This window comes from Topomyia yanbarensis, chromosome 3 (genome assembly GCF_030247195.1).
Source record: "Topomyia yanbarensis strain Yona2022 chromosome 3, ASM3024719v1, whole genome shotgun sequence".
NCBI classification, from domain to species: Eukaryota; Metazoa; Arthropoda; class Insecta; order Diptera; family Culicidae; genus Topomyia; species Topomyia yanbarensis.
Window position 1 is genome coordinate 27,020,128 of NC_080672.1, and position 23,031 is coordinate 27,043,158.

The following is a 23,031-nucleotide window of genomic DNA, read 5'->3' on the forward strand; positions in this document are numbered from 1 at the left end:
ACTAAAAGAAACCATATCTCTCGATTAGCGCAAAAAGGCAAACTTTTCAATACGAATTATCGAAGGTAATTTTTTTCCGGATATTTTGAGATGCGTTAAATTTTTTTGACTGAAGTGCAACGAAAATTATAGTTGTTAAATATATTTTTACATTTCTTACAAAAGAAATGTATAGGATTCGCTCAAACTTTGACAACTTTTTCCGAGGCCCGGAGGGCCGAGTCTCATATACCAATCGACTCAGCTCGACAAATTGAGACAATGTCTGTATGTGTGTGTGTATGTGTGTATGTGTGTATGTATGTATGTACAAAATGTCATGTAATTATCTCAGCAATGGCTGAACCGATCTTAATGAAATTAGTTTCAAATGAAAGGCCTAACGTTGCCATTTGACACTATTATTTTTGATTTTCGATATGTTGTTTACTTTCTGAGATATGGGCGATTTTGTCAAAACACGGCAGGTTTTTTGCAAATAACTTTCGAACAATGCAATATTGTCCCACAAACTGCACATAATTAGAAAGCTTGTAAAAATACCTTTCTAACAAGCTATAGATTGTCTAAATCCGTGCACGAGCGGCGGAGATATTAGACATTTTGTCTTTTTAGTCCACGCTTACCAATTTCCACTAATTAAAAATGAGATTGTTTCATACAGAGCATTGCTTTACTGGTGTTTTAGGGGCAAAACTAAACCGATTTTGAATATCGGGGTATGAAAACACATCTACGTGATTCAAGGAATTCGATGTTGAGAACATTTTGTGAATTACCTTTATAATAAATGAACTATTTCTCAAAAATCAATATATAAGTTCACTTCAAAGACAAAATAATGTGTTGATAAAGAAACAGTGAGTTCTAGTTATTCCTTGGATTAGGTATTGCGTTCAATCATGAGGTATATGTTGGATGGTATATCAATACACAGATCAACAAGTAATTCACCTAGTAGTGAGATAAAAGATTTCTCATATAATTATACTTGTGGCGTCACCGAAAGCAACTGTATGTTTCAAGCCCAAAAATCTAGCGAAAATTTAGCTCTTTTGCAAGATTTAGGTTATACTGGTTATGGCGCAAAAATTACTACTTACATTATTTATGATAAAAATGTCAGAATCAATATATCATAATAATATACCTATAAAAATAATGTCACTGCATTAACCATCATTTGCCATTCCTCACACGCCCCCCCCCCCTCATCTCTCTCTCTCTCTCTCTCTCTCTCTCTCTCTCTCTCTTTCTCTCTCTGTCTCTCTTCTATCGCATCTATCTAGCTATTTCTGTATCCATTTCTAAGTTGTGTGATAAGATCTTCTGCCAATCTGAAATATTTATTAATTGTAATTGCGAAGGTTTGAGAAAACAAAACTATTTTTTGTCTGCTGCTACATCAACTCAACTTTAATTCAATTGTATTCAAAGCCTGTATCTACACTATAATTAAGGAAATTCATGGCTATATCAGAAAAATATTTGGCTTAACTGGGTAATATGAAAGTTTGACGATGGAAATTTTCAAAAGAGACATTCCACGTGCGATATTTAAACTATTCGTATCTATATTGAATTTTGAATGAAATATATGCTCAAAGACTGAAAGCTGAAGCCAGCAGGATTGGAATTGCCATCAACGTTTCGAAGACAAAATACATGAGAGGAAGAGGTTCTAGAGACGACAATGTGAACCTCCCACCCGAGTTCGGATTGACGGTGACGAAATCGAGATGGTCGACGAATTCATGTATTTGGGTTCTCTGGCAACCGACGACAATGATAACAGCAGAGAAATTCAGAGACGGATCTTAGTGGGAAATCGTGCCTACTTTGGACTCTAGAGGACACTCCGGTCGAACAAAATACGCCGCCGCACGAAGTTGATTATCTTCAAGACGGTGGAGGACCAACGCGCCCTTGGAGTTTTCGAACGAAAGGTGTTGCGTACCATCTATGGTGGCGTGCAGATGGAAGACGGAACGTTGCGCAGGCGAATGAACCATGAGTTGTATCAGCTGCACATGCGTTGTATTGGTACGAACTTTCATGAAAAATAACGGATCAAAGACCAAAAATATCCACAAATTAGATCCAGGAAAAGAAGTCTCCCAAAGTACCCACTCTCGATGGGGGATGCAACTACAATGTTACAACTTATCGTCGTCCATATTTGTAACGTATTTGAGTAGTTTGATTCATTTGATTCATTTGATTCATTTGATTCATTTGATTCATTTGATTCATTTGATTGATTTGATTTATTTGATTGATTTGATTCATTTAATTCATTTGATTCATTTGATTCATCTGGTTCATTTGATTCATTTGATCCATTTGATTCATTTGATTCATTTGATTCATTTGATTCATTTGATTCATTTGATTCATTTGATTCATTTGATTCATTCGATTCATTTGATTCATTTGATTCATTTGATTCATCTGATTCATTTGATTAATTTGATTAATTTGATTAATTTGATTAATTTGATTAATTTGATTCATTTGATTCATTTGATTCATTTGATTCATCTGATTCATTTGATTCATTTGATTCATTTGATTCATTTGATTCATTTGATTTATCTGATTCATTTTATTCATCCTATTCCTTAATTTTATGCATTTCATGTTCAGTCATTCGTTTTATTTCATTCAATTTGTTAGTATGAGTCAATTTATTCTATTAATCTTATAACTATTTCTAAATATAATCTTAATTTTTATGTGCCTACTTCTCGTGAGTTCTGCAAACTAATCCAATAGTGAAATGTGTAAGAAATGTCTCATCTCACTGCTAGGTGGATTAAATCGGTTTTTATTATTATAATTTAACGCTACTAACGATTAACATCTTTAAAAACACTTTTGTTAGTCAAAATACATCTACGTTATATCCAAATTATTTTTTAGTCTACAACATTACTATATGAAAGTGGAAAATCTTATGCCAACAGCATTTTATTTCACGTTTTTATTTTCACCGAGTGAACAACGATGTGTCTTTTGAAAGAAGTTTACGTAAAATCTGTTGTTCAATCGCATCGATGTTGGGGTTTTTTATCACTATTGCTTCTGTTAATTCTGTTGATTGGTGGTTCTCCAAGTTCTGGTACGATATTATTTATTTTTGTCGAATTTCAATTATTCATCAACGATCTTTATTTCAAAATCCTCGTTACAGTTTTCCGCATGTACCTGTTGAGTCATCGAATATTCCAGTTCCATTACTTTGGCAAACACTATAAGAAGAAAAATTAAACGCGTAAATTTTCCTATATTTTAAACGCGTTATAGAGGAACCCATTACTATAAACATTGGATGTAAAATCGAAAATTTAAGGAAAATTGTGTTTTGTTCATGTCCATATTTATTTTCGTTGTATTTTTTGCGCCCATTACGACATATGCTACACATGTGTTGACCAATATAATTTTTAAATTTATCACTCCACATGGATGCCATAAAAACAAGATACGACGAACATATTTATGAATTTTTTTTAACGGAATACATCATTCGTGTGATCGACCCATATTTATAACATAAATCAATCGAATGTTTTTTTGAGCAAATATTGTATATCTTGAGATAATATAGCATTTCGTCCAGTTCTCTCTATATGGGAAACACCCAAGTGCGATCGAAACAAAAACAAACGTCAAAACGTTTTCTCACTCGCACTGATGCAAATTAAATGAGCGCGTAATTTAACGCACGACCCGATGACGCATGGCTGAAAAGGCGCTATGTGGATTTAAGAAAAGATTCACAATCTACCTCTTAGACAGAACCAAGTGAAAATAAAACGTGGTGAAGTATGTCAATTTGTGAAAAATATGCTAACGCAGATTAAAACATGCCCACTGCTCAACTTTGCTCATCGGCTGGCAATAACCGAGCGCACTTGTCCGAGGTATTGAGTGACAGAAAATTAAATAACTCTTGAACAATATAATAACGCTAAAGAGCATGCAAATTACTCAGAAAAAAATCACTTTCAATTATCCATAAAGAAAAGCTTGTCTTTTTGCTTTAATCTCAGAGATGCCATTTTTGAACATGAGATACGCTCCTTCAAAGCGATGCGCATTAGGACGTTGCGACGTGCGGCATTGCCAATAGGTACGTTCTCGCGGGTTGCATCAAAATGAGCCATGCGTTGAAACAGCGCACAGTTACAAAATCCTCTATAACTCTCGATAGGAACAAAAATGAAAAATTATAAATACAGATTATTGAAGGTAAAAGATTTTCGCATAATTTGACATAAGTTTTGAAAATTTTTAGCGTGAAGAACACAAGAAGAAATACAACTGAAAACTTTAAATAGATGCAAAGTACCGTTATTTACACAATTATAAACCAAAAACATTTTTATAAGATAGTGCAAATATCATTCCATAAGTGTGAAAAAATTCATTGAATTATCTTCAGTAGTTTTTGAGATACAAAATTTTCAATTTTATCATGCAATAAAGTTTAAGGGTTAATATCTTAAAGAAAAAAAGGAATTGTAACGAAATATTTATACCAAAAGCTAATCACCATAATCCCTATACAATAAATTATACCTCATGAAGATCGGTGATTTTGCGAAAAATTCGAGGATCACTTGACATGGCTTTACTCAGTATGCAAACTTTCCCGATAAATTCGAGGGAACTTCCATTCATCAGAGAGTACTGCTTATCTGTAAAGCTAAGCTTTTCTTACATTCATATAAGATTTAGTTCTTGAAAGGAACACATGGCGCATATTTTAGGTTATGGTCGTTTAAGCCAACTATTATAAGATCCTTCAAGAAGAAATGTTAAGACCAACCGTTTCTAGACGAACGCAAACAACAACCTATAGATTATGCGAGAAGTCGTCACTAAATTGACTTTTCCTAATGACTTTTCCTAATAAATTGATCATATTCAGCCGCATTCATTTTCAATACACAGTGACGCAGCTGAAAACGTTAAACGAACAAACCACCCATTCATCCATGCAGATTTTCATTCGGCTCGATTATTACACGAAGCGACCGTGCAGCAACGAATCAAACGCATCAAAGTAGGCCCTGGCACAATGTAAGCGATGATGATTGTTTCATATGCTTTATCGGCAAAACATTTTCCTAGATAATTAGTGTAATGAATATACTGTACGATAGTCAACTGAATGAATAAGATGGATAGTTGAATGAATATTTTTTCTATTCACCGCGAGTCGCAACAGGTTCATTTTCAGCCGTCAAATAAGAGCTTCGATTATTTTTAACTCTGGACATAACTTCGTTAAAATCTTAACACCTTTTCAGGATGATTCCAGATCGATTTTCAGTTGTTAACAAAGTTGTAGACATTTAAATTATCTATCGGATTCTCACTTTTAGTGTTATTGGAATGTCTAAAGCATCATCTAGAAGCAGAAATGTTCCAACTTAAAACCTAGGGTTTCACGAAAAAATCTTCAAAAAAAGTTGCTCTAGACCTCTCGACGGATTATTTTGAAATTAGTTGCAAGTGAAAGGGGATAGTCCATTCTTTCATATCCTGAAGTTTCGGAGATGCTGATTTTTTTTGCATAAAGTTGTTGAAAAAAGACACCGTGAGAAATGCAATAAAAATAGCAATAGTAATTTCTTTGTAGTCATTCGCCTTATTAAATTGTTATATGAGGAAAGCGTAAAAAAAAGAAAACTTTATTTGATAGTTGGCATTTGTTGAAACAAACGTTCTGAAGGGAGTTGTCTACTTTGTGTACAAGTTTAAAAAACGAGTTTTATTGCTTGAGCCAACATATTTTCAAAGAAAGCAATAGAGCGCACGGACAAACGCATCCGTCCTCTTCTACGTTCGCTTCTTTGCTGGTGGTACTGGTTGTTGGCTTGGAGACACTGGGCGTGATTGTTGTTGAGTAAATATTTGTTCCTGTCAGATCCGTAGATATTCGTTTTGTAGCCGTTTGTGGCTTGGCATAAGGTAACGGTGTACTGCTTACTGTAAATTTTCCGGGGTGCAGTGTCTTTTTGTAGAAATCGCGCACAGGAATCTACCATGGTGGCATAGCCAGTGTTGTCTGATAAAACGTTCTATTTTCGGTTGATCCGCATAAAATGGTTACATATGAAAATGTTGGTTTTACCGGAGCATTATCATCACAAAACCCAGGAAAATGCGAAGTTACAGCTCTTGTGAAAGCCATTTCTCCGTATCATGACATAAATTTTAATCACGATGTTAGGGGCGTGTGGAGATAATTCGTGTAAGCACGTCTCTCTAGAGCCCTTGCCTTTATATACGGGGTTGATGTTGTTAACGTGCCAGCTTTCGTTGGTGTGCTCCACGACTGTGCTTCTTAATGTTTGATATGGTGCATTTGCAGGGCGTTAACTTCTCACGAACTGAGTACAATCAGCTCATTTAGTAATTATTTAGCCACTTTACGAGTAGCTGGTTTTACAGGACATTTGCAAAAATCAATAGCAACACAATTGGTGTGCAGTCGTTTTTGCCGTGTATCTATAGCAGAACGATTTTTAGTTTCTACTCTAGGCGAGATGAGAAGGTAGACTGATCTTAATTAACTGGTAATTAAAATGGATAATTTTTATATAGCACGTTCAAGGAATTTTTCTTCTAAAAGTGGATTGTGTTGAGATAGAACGGTTATTTTGGGCCTCGCCCAAGTAACCACGAAGCATTATTTAATGGCTTTAGATATGTTCTATATTTGCATACAAAACATATGCTTTATGAAACCACGGACTCACGAGTTTCTCATGGTTGAAGAGGTACTAACTCATACTAAACTAGAGGGCTTAGGTTTAAAAGGGCCCGACAGTAATACAAGCCTTGGGGCCCTATGCGGCTCTCGACGGCCCTGCACCCAGGCAAAGCACCAGTTAAAATCTAGAAATTAATGTCAGTCAAAAAAATTGATCGGGATTAGGTTTCCGATTTTCAGAGTGATTGCATAACCTTTCTCTATGAGAAAGGCAAAAATATATCAAAATCCAAAAAAGTCAATTTCAACGTTTTAGATATTTGACATTAAAGATACCAATCAGATATTTAAAATTTTCTTTACTACTTCCTTTGAACATTAATCAGTTCCTGCTTCTATCGCTTCAGGAACCGTCGTAGGTGACCAAAGTGACTTTGGTTTGTCAATAGTAATCTAGGCAGGCAAATCCAATTAATTTTGCACCCGTTTTATCATAGTGGTACCATTTTTTTTATGAAAGATTGCTCTGTGGCCGCACTCTTGAACCCATATCTCCGGAACCGGAATTCCGATCGACACATAATTTAATAGTAGCCGATGGGAGGCTTTCATTCTCCGATCGGAGATTCATTTGAGCTCCGGGCTGGGATTATGTTCGCGATTTTCAGAGTGATGGCATAACCTTTCTATATGAGAAAGGCAAAACGATCATTTAGGGACATCCAAATATAACAAGTTTTGACATCTAAAGTTTTTCAAGATGAGGCAGTGTATTCAGAAAAAAAATATTTGAGAAAACAATCTCCACAACTTTTCTAATATATCGTTCTGTTTTTCTCACTGGAATCAGATCTTATCGAGCTTTGTTTTCGCAATTGCACAATTTTCTTGTAAACCTATGTTAAATAAATATCTATATAAAATAAATAAGCTCACGTTAATAAGAAGGAAAATATGCACATATTATTTAATAACTACAAATATTGTAGATATAGAAATAAATAACCAGTATTTAATTTATGACAAAAATCGTGTATCTATGGGTTTCACTATTATGGCTATTCAGATAAATAAAATAGCAATCGGCCTAAAACTAAATAGCGTTTGGTCAATCAGCATTCGGTCAATTGGAATTCTGATAAATGGCACCCGTTTATCATTTTTGACGGGTGGATATTTAAAGTCGTATAACCGCCAATTTTTCAAAGCACGTCTTAATTATTTTTTGAGGCTCTAAGCTGATGCCGTCATTTTGGCGAGAAGAACAAGTCAAAATTTTAAAATAGTTTTATTGTGAGAATTTTTGAAAAATTGCAGTTTAAACGTTTTTGAACCCGCCAACCACAATTTCGTTAAAGTAAATATTCCGTCTCGTTTTTTTATGTAATAAAGAAATAAATGAATTTTTAGAATCGCCAAATCGTGCGCTTGGTTATATTATAGCATTAGTTTACAAACATTTTGGTTCATGAAATAATGGTTCCAATGATCTAAAGCATTGATGCGTGAAACTCTAGTTAGTTTAGAAGAATTTGTGAGGAACGCAGCAAGCAAGCAGGGCAAGTAATCATTTCCAATCGAATTGACCAATGCTCGAATGCCGATTCAACAAATACTCCGACCATCCGTGAAATAGAAGACACTATTTCCAGAGTTCTAGGAACAGATTTATTTTTTCCATTCAGAGCTAAAATTACCTTAATATACTCTGGGAATTTCAGCGCTTACCGTTCCGACACGTTCCTAGCATCTTTGCATAAGATCAGAATATCTATTCAGACACATACACACACTCATTCACTGTCATATATGGAGAAGCACATTTCTTCTTTCATCCCTGTACCCCAAGGATGGAATTCGTGCGTGCGTGGCATCGACATTAGATACTGCAACTTGTTCGCCATCTAGAACATTCCCAGCATTTTCCAGTAAAATCAACTCACGCACCCTTACTACTTATCACTAGTCTCGATTATCCGCAGTCGCTGGCCTTTTTTTACGGGTTGATGGCAGCTCAAAACTCTCACAAGAACAAGTTCCAGGAAGGACCAAAGTCAATTCAAAATAACGTTATATTTTAATCATGTCATTTAGTGGTCACTTATCGTAACAAAATCCGGCCATGTTATTTCCGCCCACATTTCCATCACTCAAATCCGCCTAGTTGAATGTCATAGCATTCAGCTCATTTCATAACCATAACAAGCACCGTGAATTCTCGCTATAGCCCGAGAGTCGGATTGCCCGAGGGGAAACGCTCATCAAGATCCGTAACTCTGAACCTCGGCAAACACCCAGCAGAACTTCCGTGAGCCAAAAAGTGTAAATGACACGCCGGAAAACTGTTAATCACCGGAATTAGCACGTCAAATCTTTTCTCATTCTATCCACCCACACCATTAGTATGTAGTAACCTGTAGCTCACATTACCCCTCCTCCTCCTCCCTCTTCTTTATCCAAGGCCACGGGTATGCGACTCAGAAGCTATAATTTGTCGTCTAATTTCTACACGGTGCGCTACTGTTTTGCATTTTCTACATCTTACAATGGGTTTTTCGTCCGCCCCCGGAGGCGTTTTTTGTTCTTGAACCGAAAGTTATTCTAAGGGAAACTGGGTCTTCGAAATGAAAGGAAAGCGGTGTTTGGTGGGGGATTCTACACAACAGGATGTTTTATTCATAACTGTTGTTTGCTAGAGTAATAAAAATCAGGCCCACAGTCAATTAAAAGAACGCCGCCTACTAGCGAGTGGAAGAGCAGGATGGATTCTGGAAAATCTAATTTTCTAAAGCAGAGTCAGGCCGACCCACGGGCGTGTAACATAATATGTATGTCTGTGGTTCAAGGTGTATCAAGTCGACGGGTGATACGAAGTTGTAAAATGTCAATAGGAATACACACAATCCTGTACATGGATGGGATTTAAATCTGTTCGAAGAATTTGCTACAGTTACCATTTTCCCTTCCTGATCGTTTCACGTTTATCAAAGTTACCTCACCTAATATTTAAAACCACCTTGATTTGACCCAAACCAATCGCTGGGCTAGCCTAGTTTTGACCTTTGCTAGAGATAATATTATTTTTTTCTCAGAAAAAATATACCTATAAATTTCAAACGGCCCAGATGCTCGTCATCATCATACAGAGATACTTTGCACATACGTTCTTCGAAAAGGCCACACTTGGTTCTTCAATTGAATGTTTCCATCAGAGTTGGGCTATAAGCACACGTTGCCGGGTGTGTTTATCGACTGATTGGGCAAGAGGCCGGTACAAAAATTGACTTTTCTTCGGAACATCGCTTGATTGAATGGTGCTTGATGCAGAAAAATGTAGGCGAAATCCATAATGGAAATTATAGGGGAACCCGGGGCTATTAAGACAATGGTGGTAATTCGGACCCTCTCGATTTCTCATAAAATAGCAAGACTTTCTTACTATCGTACATATTCGTGGAACCTCTATCCTGAAGCATTAATTTTAAGAGCTAAAGTTGATTCTTTGTTCTTTGTAGAAAAAAGATACAACGTGTTTCGTTGTTTTGCCATTCTCAAAACAAAAATCCATTATAATGGAAAAACCGTGATTAAAGCAACAAATAAAAGTGAAAAAGCAAAAGGTAAGTGTTTTGGAAAGCTTGAGGCTCCTATTTTATGGAATGATTTTTGTTTGGGTGAAAACAGAGATTTTTTTGAGACGCTCACCACTTTTGTGCGAAATAGGCGTACGGGACATTTTGACCCCCTATTCCGTCAACCACCGTTCAGCGGCTTGCGGCTGCACACACCATTGCACACTAGAGTGGGACATGGTTATATGAAAAAAATAAAATTTTGCTCCGAGTAACTTTTTGGGTCTCATTTAGCTCCAAGAACAACTCTGCAAATTTTTAGCTCGATCGGTGAAACTATATTTTTGCGCCCACGGTTTAAAGTTTACATGGGATTTCGTATGGGAAAATCGTCTTTTGCAAAATAATTCTTCCAAGAGTCGCCCGTTACTTCTTAAAAATAAATAGATGTCTGATTTTTATATGAAATTTGTCAAAGAAACAAAGTCTAGAAGACTGCGAAATGATCTGGAGCTCGTGGAAAAAGTTATTAAGCAAAAACCGATTGATGCTCTGAAGATTGATGAAAATTTCATTTTTCATAGCATCACTGCTGCTGACGGTTGAATTATACACAAAATTTTTAACTTTCTCTTATTATGTACAAAAGAATCCTCAAATCTCTTGTGAAGTGGCCAAATAGTGTAGATAAATGATTTAGACACATTAAGAGAAGATTAAAACAAAATTGCGTATAATTGAACAACCAACAGCAATGGTGCTAGAAAAAATGAATATTTTATCAATCATCAGAGCATCCACCGGTTTCTGCTAAATAACTTTTTTCTCAAGCGTCAGATCGTTTCGTGGTTTTCGAGACTTTGTTTCTTTGTTAAATTTCCTATAAAAGCCACATAACGATTTATTTTTAGGAAGTAATGGGCGACTCCTGGAGGAATTATTTTGTGAAAGTTAATTTTCCCATACAAAATCCCATGTAAACTTTAAACAGTGGGCGCAAAAATATAGTTTCAGGGATCGAGCTAAGAATTTGCTCAGTTGTTCTTGGATCCAAATGGCACCTAAAAAGTTGCTCGGAACTGGAATCTATTTTTTGTCCCACCCTATTGCACACGCCACAGCAAAGAAAATGCATAGGCCGCCAATCGACCAGATTAAGTTTTTGTAAAGCAATTTAATTTTACTATGCTATATTTCACCCTAAGGAGGAAAAATTGGTAAAAACCAAAATTTCTCACTAGGGTGAAAATTTGTTGGTAAAAACCAGTCTTTGTACAGGAGGGCACAAATCCTTATTTCATACTATGTTGCGTTTCGGCTTCGCCTCATCAGAAACCGACACTAACACATTGTCGGAATAGATTAGCGCCGGCTTGACGCAAATCCCTTAAAACTAAAACATACTATGTGTTTCAATCAAACGACTGATCAAACGTGATGTCCCGTTCGAGCAGAAGTTCTGTTTATGCCGATGAGACACAAGTGAAGCCGAAACTTGTCTTGGCTTAGCACATTGGGACATCACGTTTGATCAGTCGTTTGATTGAAACACATAGTATGTTTTAGTTTTAAGGGATTTGCGTCAAGCCGGCGCTAATCTATTCCGACAATGTGTTAGTGTCGGTTTCTGATGAGGCGAAGCCGAAACGCAACATAGTATGAATTTAATTTTTTTGCTTCTTAGGAGTGTCTCTTGTAACTAATTGATAGGTAAACATAATTCCATTGTAAAAAAATTAAAGAAAACCCACCGTAGGGAGGTCCGAATTACCCTTACATTGTAAAGCGTAGAGGTTTGCAAATCGTCGTCTAGCGCTGCCATTGAGTGGTGCGAATGAACCTTTTATGGCACCAAAATGTAGCTGAGGTTTCAAACTAGCAATTAGAACTTTTGACCGGTAACTTTTTTCACATCTATCCACCTAAAAGGGCGATTTGCTTAAGTAGGTCCGAATAGCCCCGGGTTCCTCTAATTACAATAATAAACATACTTGTCAACTTCTGCATCCCAAGATCTTCAAATATATAGTTCCTGGCTTAAGGATCGACATTGCTGCAGAATGCAAGTTGATCCGATTTTGTTGTGACACAACTGACATATTCCCCGTATGTTGGGATTTGTGCCCTTCCGTTTCTTCCCTTGATTGGATGGAAAGGAGAAGAAGGATGGAGAAAGTAGAAATGGAAGGATAAAAAAATAACAGAACAAAACAAACAGTAGGTAAGTTAAACTCACCAGTAGTTCAAATCGCCTGCGAGAAAGTCTATAGCTCTTTACCGCATTGGTTAAGGAACTTGAGTATGCCTCTGAGTTTCAGTAGTCCAAAAACGGTGTCGTCTATGTAAGGGCATCTCAAAACAAAGTACAATTTCGTTACTGTTGGGAAATTGTAAATCAGATTATAAGAAGTTCCGTATTCGGATTCACAAAGATCACATGAAAATAACTCAACGCACTGAACAGTTACCATGTGATAATTGAGTTTACAGTGGCCGGTTAAATCCCTGGTCAGTATGCCGTAGTGGAGGTTCGAAAAATGTAGAAGATTTTTCGAAATTACTGGGCACGGTTGCTCTAGAAACGCCTTTTGTTTGGCGACACGTTTGTAGTTTTCTCCAATGATTGCGGTACCGTAATTTTTCTCTTATCCAATTTGTCGAAATCGGCAAGACGGGCTCAAAGTCAATCGCTGCACCTGCCCTGGCCAATTCGTCAGCCCATTCATTTCAAGTAATACCGGACACCCAGAAAAGGTAGAAAATGTTGAAAATGCTTAATTTTTCCATTTGGTTTCGCCTCGCGATCATGAATTTGGACTAATTTGGTGATTTGACCGAACTAAGGGACTTGATTGTAGCCTGACTACCGGATCAAAGATTTATAGCTTTGTTGAAGAGCCAATTGCACCGCGCATATAATTGCGAAGATAAAATCTTAGAACATTTCGAAATTCTCAAAAATCACCCAAAAAAGTTATTTCGAAAAAAGGGATTTTTACAGGTGTGTCATAGAAAACTCCTCAAATGTCTATTAAAACCAAAATATGGATACATAGTCCTTTCAGTACAGTGGTTTTTTATTATATTACATATAATAAGATAATATTAAGTTGTATATTCCCTACAACTTAATTGAATACAGTTTTTTATTATTTCCATAAAAGACAAAGCAAATATTTGCTTCTCAGGTTTAGGGGGATTAATCACCAAACTAATACTGTAATATTTTATAGACAAACTTTGCTGAAGACACTATAGCTCTAAAATCGCTTTTTCGTGGTCAAAACAATTTCGATCACGTTTACCTATTTTGAAACACTGTACGAAAGAAACCATTTGCCCGAATGGGCCATTTGCCCGAATGGGCCATTTGCCCGAATGGGCCATTTTCCCGAATGGGCCATTTGCCCGAATGGGCCATTTGCCCGAATGGGCCATTTGCCCGAATGGGCCATTTGCCCGAATGGGCCATTTGCCCGAATGGGCCATTTGCCCGAATGGGCCATTTGCCCGAATGGGCCATTTGCCCGAATGGGCCATTTGCCCGAATGGGCCATTTGCCCGAATGGGCCATTTGCCCGAATGGGCCATTTGCCCGAATGGGCCATTTGCCCGAATGGGCCATTTGCCCGAATGGGCCATTTGCCCGAATGGGCCATTTGCCCGAATGGGCCATTTGCCCGAATGGGCCATTTGCCCGAATGGGCCATTTGCCCGAATGGGCCATTTGCCCGAATGGGCCATTTGCCCGAATGGGCCATTTGCCCGAATGGGCCATTTGCCCGAATGGGCCATTTGCCCGAATGGGCCATTTGCCCGAATGGGCCATTTGCCCGAATGGGCCATTTGCCCGAATGGGCCATTTGCCCGAATGGGCCATTTGCCCGAATGGACCATTTGCCCGAATGGGCCATTTGCCCGAATGGGCCATTTGCCCGAATGGGCCATTTGCCCGAATGGGCCATTTGCCCGAATGGGCCATTTGCCCGAATGGGCCATTTGCCCGAATGGGCCATTTGCCCGAATGGGCCATTTGCCCGAATGGGCCATTTGCCCGAATGGGCCATTTGCCCGAATGGGCCATTTGCCCGAATGGGCCATTTGCCCGAATGGGCCATTTGCCCGAATGGGCCATTTGCCCGAATGGGCCATTTGCCCGAATGGGCCATTTGCCCGAATGGGCCATTTGCCCGAATGGGCCATTTGCCCGAATGGGCCATTTGCCCGAATGGGCCATTTGCCCGAATGGGCCATTTGCCCGAATGGGCCATTTGCCCGAATGGGCCATTTGCCCGAATGGGCCATTTGCCCGAATGGGCCATTTGCCCGAATGGGCCATTTGCCCGAATGGGCCATTTGCCCGAATGGGCCATTTGCCCGAATGGGCCATTTGCCCGAATGGGCCATTTGCCCGAATGGGCCATTTGCCCGAATGGGCCATTTGCCCGAATGGGCCATTTGCCCGAATGGGCCATTTGCCCGAATGGGCCATTTGCCCGAATGGGCCATTTGCCCGAATGGGCCATTTGCCCGAATGGGCCATTTGCCCGAATGGGCCATTTGCCCGAATGGGCCATTTGCCCGAATGGGCCATTTGCCCGAATGGGCCATTTGCCCGAATGGGCCATTTGCCCGAATGGGCCATTTGCCCGAATGGGCCGTTTGCCCGAATGGGCCATTTGCCCGAATGGGCCATTTGCCCGAATTGGCCATTTGCCCGAATGGGCCATTTGCTCGAATGGGCCATTTGCCCGAATAGGCCGCTTTCATCCTCCTGCTGAAATGATGAGTTAGGTCTAACATCACATATACATTATGTGAAGAATTGGGGTAAAACGGCTATACACGTTTCGTGCGGTCATTCTAACTTTCTTCAGTCGATTCGCTGGAAGTTTTCACATAAGAATTGCTGCGTTTCATCAGCCGCATTCAGCCTTGTTCGGATAAACACAGCTAGGTTTAACTGCACGCTTGGGTAATGGGAAGAATTGGGGTAAAACGAATAGAAATTTTTCGTGCGGTAATTCTTACTATCCTTGATCGATTCCCCAGATTTTCTTACATAAAAATTATTACTTTTCATCAGCCACATTCAACCTCTTTTCGAGAAGCACAGCCCGGTTTAACTTCCCACTTGAGATATGGGAAGAATTGAGGTAAAACGGGTACACACGTTTCGTGCGGTCAGTCTAGCTATATTCAAACGATAATCTGGACTTCTATACTTAAGAATTACCACTTTTGATCAGCCGCATATAGCCTTTTACCGAAATATAAAGCCAGGATTAACTTTAAACTCTAGTTTTGCGAAGAATGGGGGTAAAATGAGTGTATACGTTTCGGGATTCGATTCTCTGGACTTTTTTACATAAGATATAATTTTTGTCAGCCATATTTAACTTTCTTCCGAGTTAGACATTCAGTTTTGAACATAAGCTAAAAACCAAAGGGGGAATTGGGGCAAAACGGGAACGATAGCGTACCATGCGGTCGTTGTAAATACTAGCAATCAATTTTTCAGACCTTTCTACACATGAAAAATCTTTCCTGGTAAACGTTATCCAGCATTTTGAAAAAAAAAAGTAGCGTTTTGGGTACATTTTTTCCCACTGTGCAATGGATTGCACCTGTTTTGCACTTTTTAGCAGAAGTGGGAATGAAACCCGTCCAGTTCTAGTCTGCTAGAAAATGCAACACCAGTGGAATCCACTGCGCCGGATGTTTTCAATGAAAAACTCCATAAGATTCCCGAGACCAGGAGTCACTTTCTTCAGTTTTGTAACAGCACCCTTCAAGGGACAGTCACAGGCCGTTAGGAGGAAGCTTAGGAGAGAAAATGATTTTCTATCGAAAATTTTTAGGCACAGTGGAAGATGTTCCATCAATGAGTTGGTCAGACTGTCGCTATTTAGTGAATAAGGAAGCGCAGTAATTAGTGTTTTGAGTGTTTCAATTTTTTCTCACATAATTTATGTGCGGGATATGTCGAGAGATCATGCGGAATCTCTCCACAGTAGGAAGATTTCTCATGATTCTCTCCACATATTCCAATTGAGACAACGGAAAATATTTTTTTTTCTTATACTCTTCGATTGTTGCTGAGCGCCATTGCTTGCAAACCAAAATTTTCACCAGTCGAAACAAAGGGTTCTTGAAGGAGTCAACCTCATACTTCGCTGACAGAGACTACACCATCAATCTCTACTTGCTGGGCGGGTACGTAGACAAGATACTTCTTTGTACACGGCCGAGTGTTAATTAGTTAGATTATATACACATATGGATGAAGTTAAATGGCTTATTTTTGGTTCGGTAGGGGAACAAAGGGATTTTACAAATAACCACCAGGTATTATCCGGAAATTTTCATCTTCACGCCATGTCTGAACTTTCGTCACTACGAGTAGAAATCACTCCAAATCTTAATACCTACTCGGGAACAAGTGTTCCGCCGTCCCTGCTGATTCTTACCGTACTAGGCACATGCTTCCGTGTCCCTCCACGGATCCACCAGTGCTTTCAATTCGTTACCGATACGATAGTTTGTCCGATTTTACCCGTTTTTGTCCATTTAAGAAACATAAACTGTTTACAATCTAAAAATATAGCGATAACGAGATAGTTCAACACTTCATAAAATAACTTATGTTGCAATAACTGTTTTGAAGAGGTTTTCATAAATAATGCCCCGTATTTCGGAAACCATAACAACCCCGAAATTGAAGTCGTTGTGAGAAGTATTTGCAGTAAGCTCCTTTACAACTTTGCCGAAAAGAACCTTATTCTATCTAAATTATTGGAGAAAATAAATTTCGTAACTCACAATTAGTGGAGTTAATCATTCATTCGGTAAGGTAGAAAGAAGGGCAATCTCCGACGAGAAATGGAAGGGTTTGAATTGTACTAAATTCGAAACCTAACTGAGTCCAAGGACCCTCAAAATCTGTGTTCGAGCCAAATATATTTTAACTTGGAAATGTACCCGCGAATTTTTAAAATGAAAAAAAAACGGATCTACGGAAACACTCCCATTTTTATGTTGAATTGAGCTAAAATATCAACCAAAGGTTTTATTAGAAACGGCTTCGAATTACACATTGTGAACAGAAGCCACGTGAGCTGGACTCGTTAGGAAATGGTCAGTTAGGCCATTCATAAACAATAAAACGCAAAAATGGCTCAAAATGCTTCCTTTCCCGATGTCTACTTGTCACAATTTTTTTCATGCTCTTTTCCCCTAGTACATCACGAATCACGACTGTCTATTTTTAGCAAAAACATGTTACGTCCTCCACCAAATATCACAATATGCATGACATAATTTATGTATGGTTCTTTTGAACTGCGTAAAATATGCTTAAAACACTTTTACTCAAATGGAAAGGCATTCACAATGTGTGAATGAGTAAATAACAAATAACAGCGAAACAACTTCGGCTGTAGTATGTCATGCTTAAAGAATGCTTGTTGAAGTTCAATAAAAATCCCTCACCATTTCACAGTTCTGATCATCACACTACTACTGCTCTGCCAAGTATGACAAGAAAAACAGTATTTGTCGAATCAGCAACTGTGAGCTAGGGCGCTTGAAACATGTTATCTGTCATTATGTGTACCATCGCTTTATCAAAGTCAGCTGTATTTCCGAAGGCATCTCATCACACCGACAGTGAGCAAGGGTAGGTACACCTGTCTGGCAAAATAAAAATATCCATGCAATATTACCCATTCTGCACATTTCCATCCCATTACTATCACCTCCCAGGGCAATATGACGCAAAACATTTGCGATATGAATCAATTCCCTACCCAGCCACTGACCAGAAAAATTCGACGAAAATGCGACACCTTCTCCGTCTTACTTTTCACCATCTAGAGTCGCTACCGAACCGGGCAAAGACGTAAAATCTTTCACCCATTCCGGAACGATAAGTGATGAATCGCCTTTGACGACGCGATAGCATAAACCCCTGTGTCGAGGTCGGTCGTGTTCCACCATCATCAGCCCAAACAGCCAAAAAAAAGACTATCTCCCAGCAGAACTAAGTCGCACTAGTAGGATAGGATCGATAAAATAAACCAACGTCTAACAACCGCAATACTACATAGTTTCGAAATAGTGAATGAGTTTTCCCCCCGGTCCTTTCCAACCAACCCAACCCCACACAATGGCGTGAAAAAGCACCGAAGCCTACCAGCAGCAAGTTTTATCCTCTCGACTCGATTCCCAACGGGTCATAATTCAACGCTACCCACGACTTTGTGTTCGGAGCCAAACTCAGCAATCTCCAATCTATTTTTTTTTATTCACTCGATCCGGCGACACTTGTATCTTCATTCCTGTTCCCCAGCGTCGCTGCTACCCGTTCACCCTGAATCCCATCGCGTAAAACGGGGATCCGCCGAAAAGTTATGAATGAAATCAACCTTCGGGCTGACTGCGACGCGGTTTGTGACGCTGCTGCTGCCTGCTTGCTGCTGGCTGTTGGGAGCCTGTTGGATCAATGAATGAGCCTCTGCTCTATCTCTCTTTCGGTCCCATCAACGCGCAACCGGGTGCCGACTGAGGCTGAGTCATTTCCACGCTGACACCGCGTGCGTGCTTGTAATATCTATACCTACATGGGCAGATTCTCTGTCGCCAGATTCTGACAGTGATGGAAGATGGAGCGAAAATCCGGGCCAATGCCAATTATTCACTGATGACCTGGAAAATGGGCCAAATGGAATGTGGTTGGAATTGATGCGTATTATTATTATTATTATTTTTTTTTTTGCGGGGGACAAATGAGCGACTAGTTGGTGTGGATTAGGGTTCGCTTGATTTCGTTTGCAAATGTTCTGGGCATTCTCCAAAAATGAATATTGAAAAAAGGAAAAGATAGAGTACAGAACAGAAAAATGCGAAATGAGTTCTCCACTCGGAGTAAAACGAAATTCGTGGATAACTACTTTGCTAAAAAATTCTCTGAGGAGTTGAATGGAAACTGTATCTTGTACCGCAAGAAGGTACTAGTCGATTAAATATATTGGAAATGAATTAAAAATTGCGCAACACCAAATGAATAAGTAAATTAGTAATAAAGCAGCCAATTGAAACATAACCTTCATCGCAGTAGAACATGGAATTCATGTCTATTCCAAGCTTACTACAAAATGTCAAAATTTCTCAGTTCTGACTGCTGTTTAAACTAAAAGTAAAATAAAAAACCTGTTTCAATCCACCTAGTAGTGCGATTGTGTCTTTCTCATTTATCCAAACTTTGTTTCACAGGGCCATCGAGAGCCGCGTCGGGCCCTTCTAAACATACCTACTTACTTGAATCATAATTAGAGAAATTGTTTGCATTCAACTGTTGAAATCAAACTAGGGTAGAACTGTTGCTGTTTCTGTAATCACAGTTTTGCTATGCCAGTATGTAGTGCTTCTACAAAAATTAACGAATTTAAGGAACAAAATTTGTGACTGTGGTACATTAACACAGTAGTGATAGATTCCAATGGCTTTACTTCTTACAAATTAGGAAGTGTTGATACTCTTCGTGTTATTAGACCGACTTTGTTCTTTTCAAACGTTCGATTCAAACCCGCAAGGTATCTGGAAAATGTTCCAACATGCGATTGTCAAAGATCTTGAGTGTCGAATATTTCCAGAGTGTGAACTGTATTTTAATTCAAGAAAATTCGAAGACGGTTAACTCGGAGCTATGCGTACGATAAGCTTCACAGCTGGAACTCAGAATAAATTCATGCCAGAAGATGTTATAAACTCTTTTAAATTCTACATCACAAGAAAATAGATTCAAATGAAGTGGAATATAGCAAAGCAGATCATGTGGACCAAATTGGAGGTACTGAATATCTGACAACAGCTATTCTTTCTACTGGGCGAGATTGGCATGCAATTAAAATTCTGCAGATAGTTACAGTTAAATTTTGTCATGAGTTTTCTTGTAATAATTCTACACAAATCGTTTTCGCTATCTTATTATTTAATGAATTAACAATTTGATTTTTTTTAATTACGATAATCATGATAAGATCTTATGTAGGGGGAGGGGGAGTTCATCAAAATCTTAGAGTTCTCTTATCTGGGGGGAGGGGGAGGTTGAAAAGCTCTAAAAAGCCTTACGTAATTAGTGTACGGCCCCTTGTCCCAGTGCCGTCCCATTGAGGATTTTTTCAGCTCTTTCAGTGCCCTAGTGCCCCCCCCCCCTCCAATATTTATTGACGTTTTTTCGCCGGAGAATAAACATTGTTTTAATAAAAAATACTGAATTCGTTGAAATTTTGTTTTCGCATGACTGAAAATATTCTCATTTTTTATTGAATATTAGTTACTCTACCTAGTCCACGACGATAAACATAGCCTACTCCGACGGATAATTCCCCGACGAGAGAAGTTTTCCCGAAACCGAACCAACCAGTCAGGTGCCGAGGTCAATTCAGCGATTCCGGTGGAGCAGACCGTCCGGTTCGCTGGTAAACCGACAACCCGTGAGTGGTGGTATCTCATTGCGGTCTTCTCAGCATAGCTCCAACGGTGAATCTAGATTACGCCGACGGAGAATTCCGCGGCGAAAGAAGTTCATGCGATACCGATTCTTCTTTGATTTCCGCTTTATTTCTCTCGGGGCCGCTACCGTGATAGGATACCGTGGTCGGTCCGGTGATTCAGGGTGGAGTTTGGTGTCCGGTTTGTTGGTGCTCCGACGACCAATGGTTCTCTGTTGCCGCCTACTAGACTTGACCTCGGCGAAGAATCTAGCCTACTCCGGAGGAGAGTTTCCCAGGGGTGAATGCTCTCCCGAAACCATTGCTCGTTGTTCATCATGCCATTTCCACTGTATGGCGTTCATTATCTGCGTCAGCACTCTATTGACCGCGTCCCATGTTGTTACGCTTGTTGTTCTGTAGACGGCATTAGACGGCATTCAACCAGATGATCGACAGGCTCTCGTCAGACCTAGTGGGCCGGAAACCGGTAGTCATAGCGGGAGACTTTAACGCTTGGGCAGTGGAGTGGGGCAGCCGCTGCACAAATAGCAGGAGCCAAGCGCTAATTGAGGCGCTTGCGAAACTCGATACTGTGCTAGCTAATAATGGCTCCGCTAGTACATTCCGTAGAAACGGGGTGGAGACGTGGATTGACGTAACATTTGCCAGCCCGAGTCTGGCTCCAGGCATGGAATGGAGGGTAGACGAAGGCTACACCATAGCGTTCATTTAGTAATCCGCTTTAGGATCAACTATCTATCACGCGCGTGCGACGCCACTATGCCGAGAAAAACTCTGCCAAGAAACGACAGATGCCCGGTATACTGGTGGAGTGACGAGATTGCAGCTCCACGATCATCGTGGTGGCCAAGACCAAAGGGGGATCTTCACCCCCAGAACGGTCTTCGGACCGGTTGGCGACGATTATCGAAGTACTCTTCCCGTCTCGAGCCACAAGCCCCTGGCCACCTGCACTACGAGACAGTGCGGGCACGGCCGAAATGATGGCTCCAGTGACGAATGAAGAACTACTCGCAGTGGCTAAATCCCTAGCAATGAACAAAGCTCCAGGGCCGGATGGAGTTCCAAACAGCGCTCTCAAGGCAGCGATCATAGCGAACCCGAACATGTTCAGGCTAGCTATGCAGAGATGCCTTGACGAGTGCCGTTTCCCCGATAGATGGAAAAGGCAGAAATTGGTGCTGTTGCCGAAGCCCGGGAAGCCGCCAGGCGACCCATCGGCGTACAGACCAATCTGTCCGATAGACACGACTGGCAAACTGCTTGAGAGGATCATCCTCAACAGGCTCACCCCGTACGCGGAAGGTACGGACGGTCTGTCAAGCAACCAGTTTGGCTTTCGGAAGGGTAAGTCCACAGTGGACGCTCTCAACTCAGTGATAAATACTGCCGAGATAGCGATCCAACGAAAAAGGCGAGGCATTCGATACTGTGCGTTAGTGCCGTGAAGAACGCATTCAACAGCGCAAGCTGGGATGCCATCGCGCTCTCGTTACACCGGATTAGCTTACCGGTGGGTCTGTACCGGATCCTGGAAAGTTACTTCCAGAACCGCGTACTGCTATACGAGACCGATGCCGGTCAGAAAAGGCTTCCGATTACCGCCGGAGTCCCACAGGGCTCGATCCTAGGCCCGGTGCTATGGAACCTCATGTATGACGGGGTTCTGAGACTGAAGTTCCCTCCTGGGGTCAAAATCGTCGGCTTTGCCGACGACGTAACCTTGGAGGTCTACGGGGAGTCAATCCCCGAGGTAGAACTAACCGCAGAACACGCGATCAGCACGGTGGCGGAATGGATGAGCGCGAGAGGCCTGGAGCTCGCTCAACATAAGACGGAGGTGGTTATCGTCAACAACCTCAAATCGGTACAACATGCAGTTATTCAAGTGGGAGAAGTCGTGATCACTTCAAAGCGGAGTCTGAAGATTCTTGGTGTCATCATAGATGACAAGCTGACCTTCGGCAGCCATGTCGACTATACATGCAAGAGAGCGTCGACTGCTGGTGCGGCTCTATCGAGGATGATGTCCAACAGCTCAAAGGTGTGCGCCAGTAGACGTAGGTTACTGGCAGGCGTTGCCGTATCTATCCTCAGGTACGGCGGCCCGTCATGCTCAAAAGCACTGAGGGTAACCAGTTACTTACAGAAACTGGAGAGCACCTACCGCGTGATGTGCCTCAGAGTGATATCTGCCTACCGCACGGTATCACAC

General features: G+C 40.3%; 1 protein-coding gene across 10 annotated transcripts in view; it reads left to right on the forward strand.

Annotated features, from left to right (window-relative positions):
• The window catches only part of LOC131693600 (D-beta-hydroxybutyrate dehydrogenase, mitochondrial), a 268,652-nt gene that overhangs the window by 191,881 nt on the left and 53,740 nt on the right, over positions 1–23,031 (forward strand). The gene's annotated exons all lie outside the window — the stretch shown is intronic.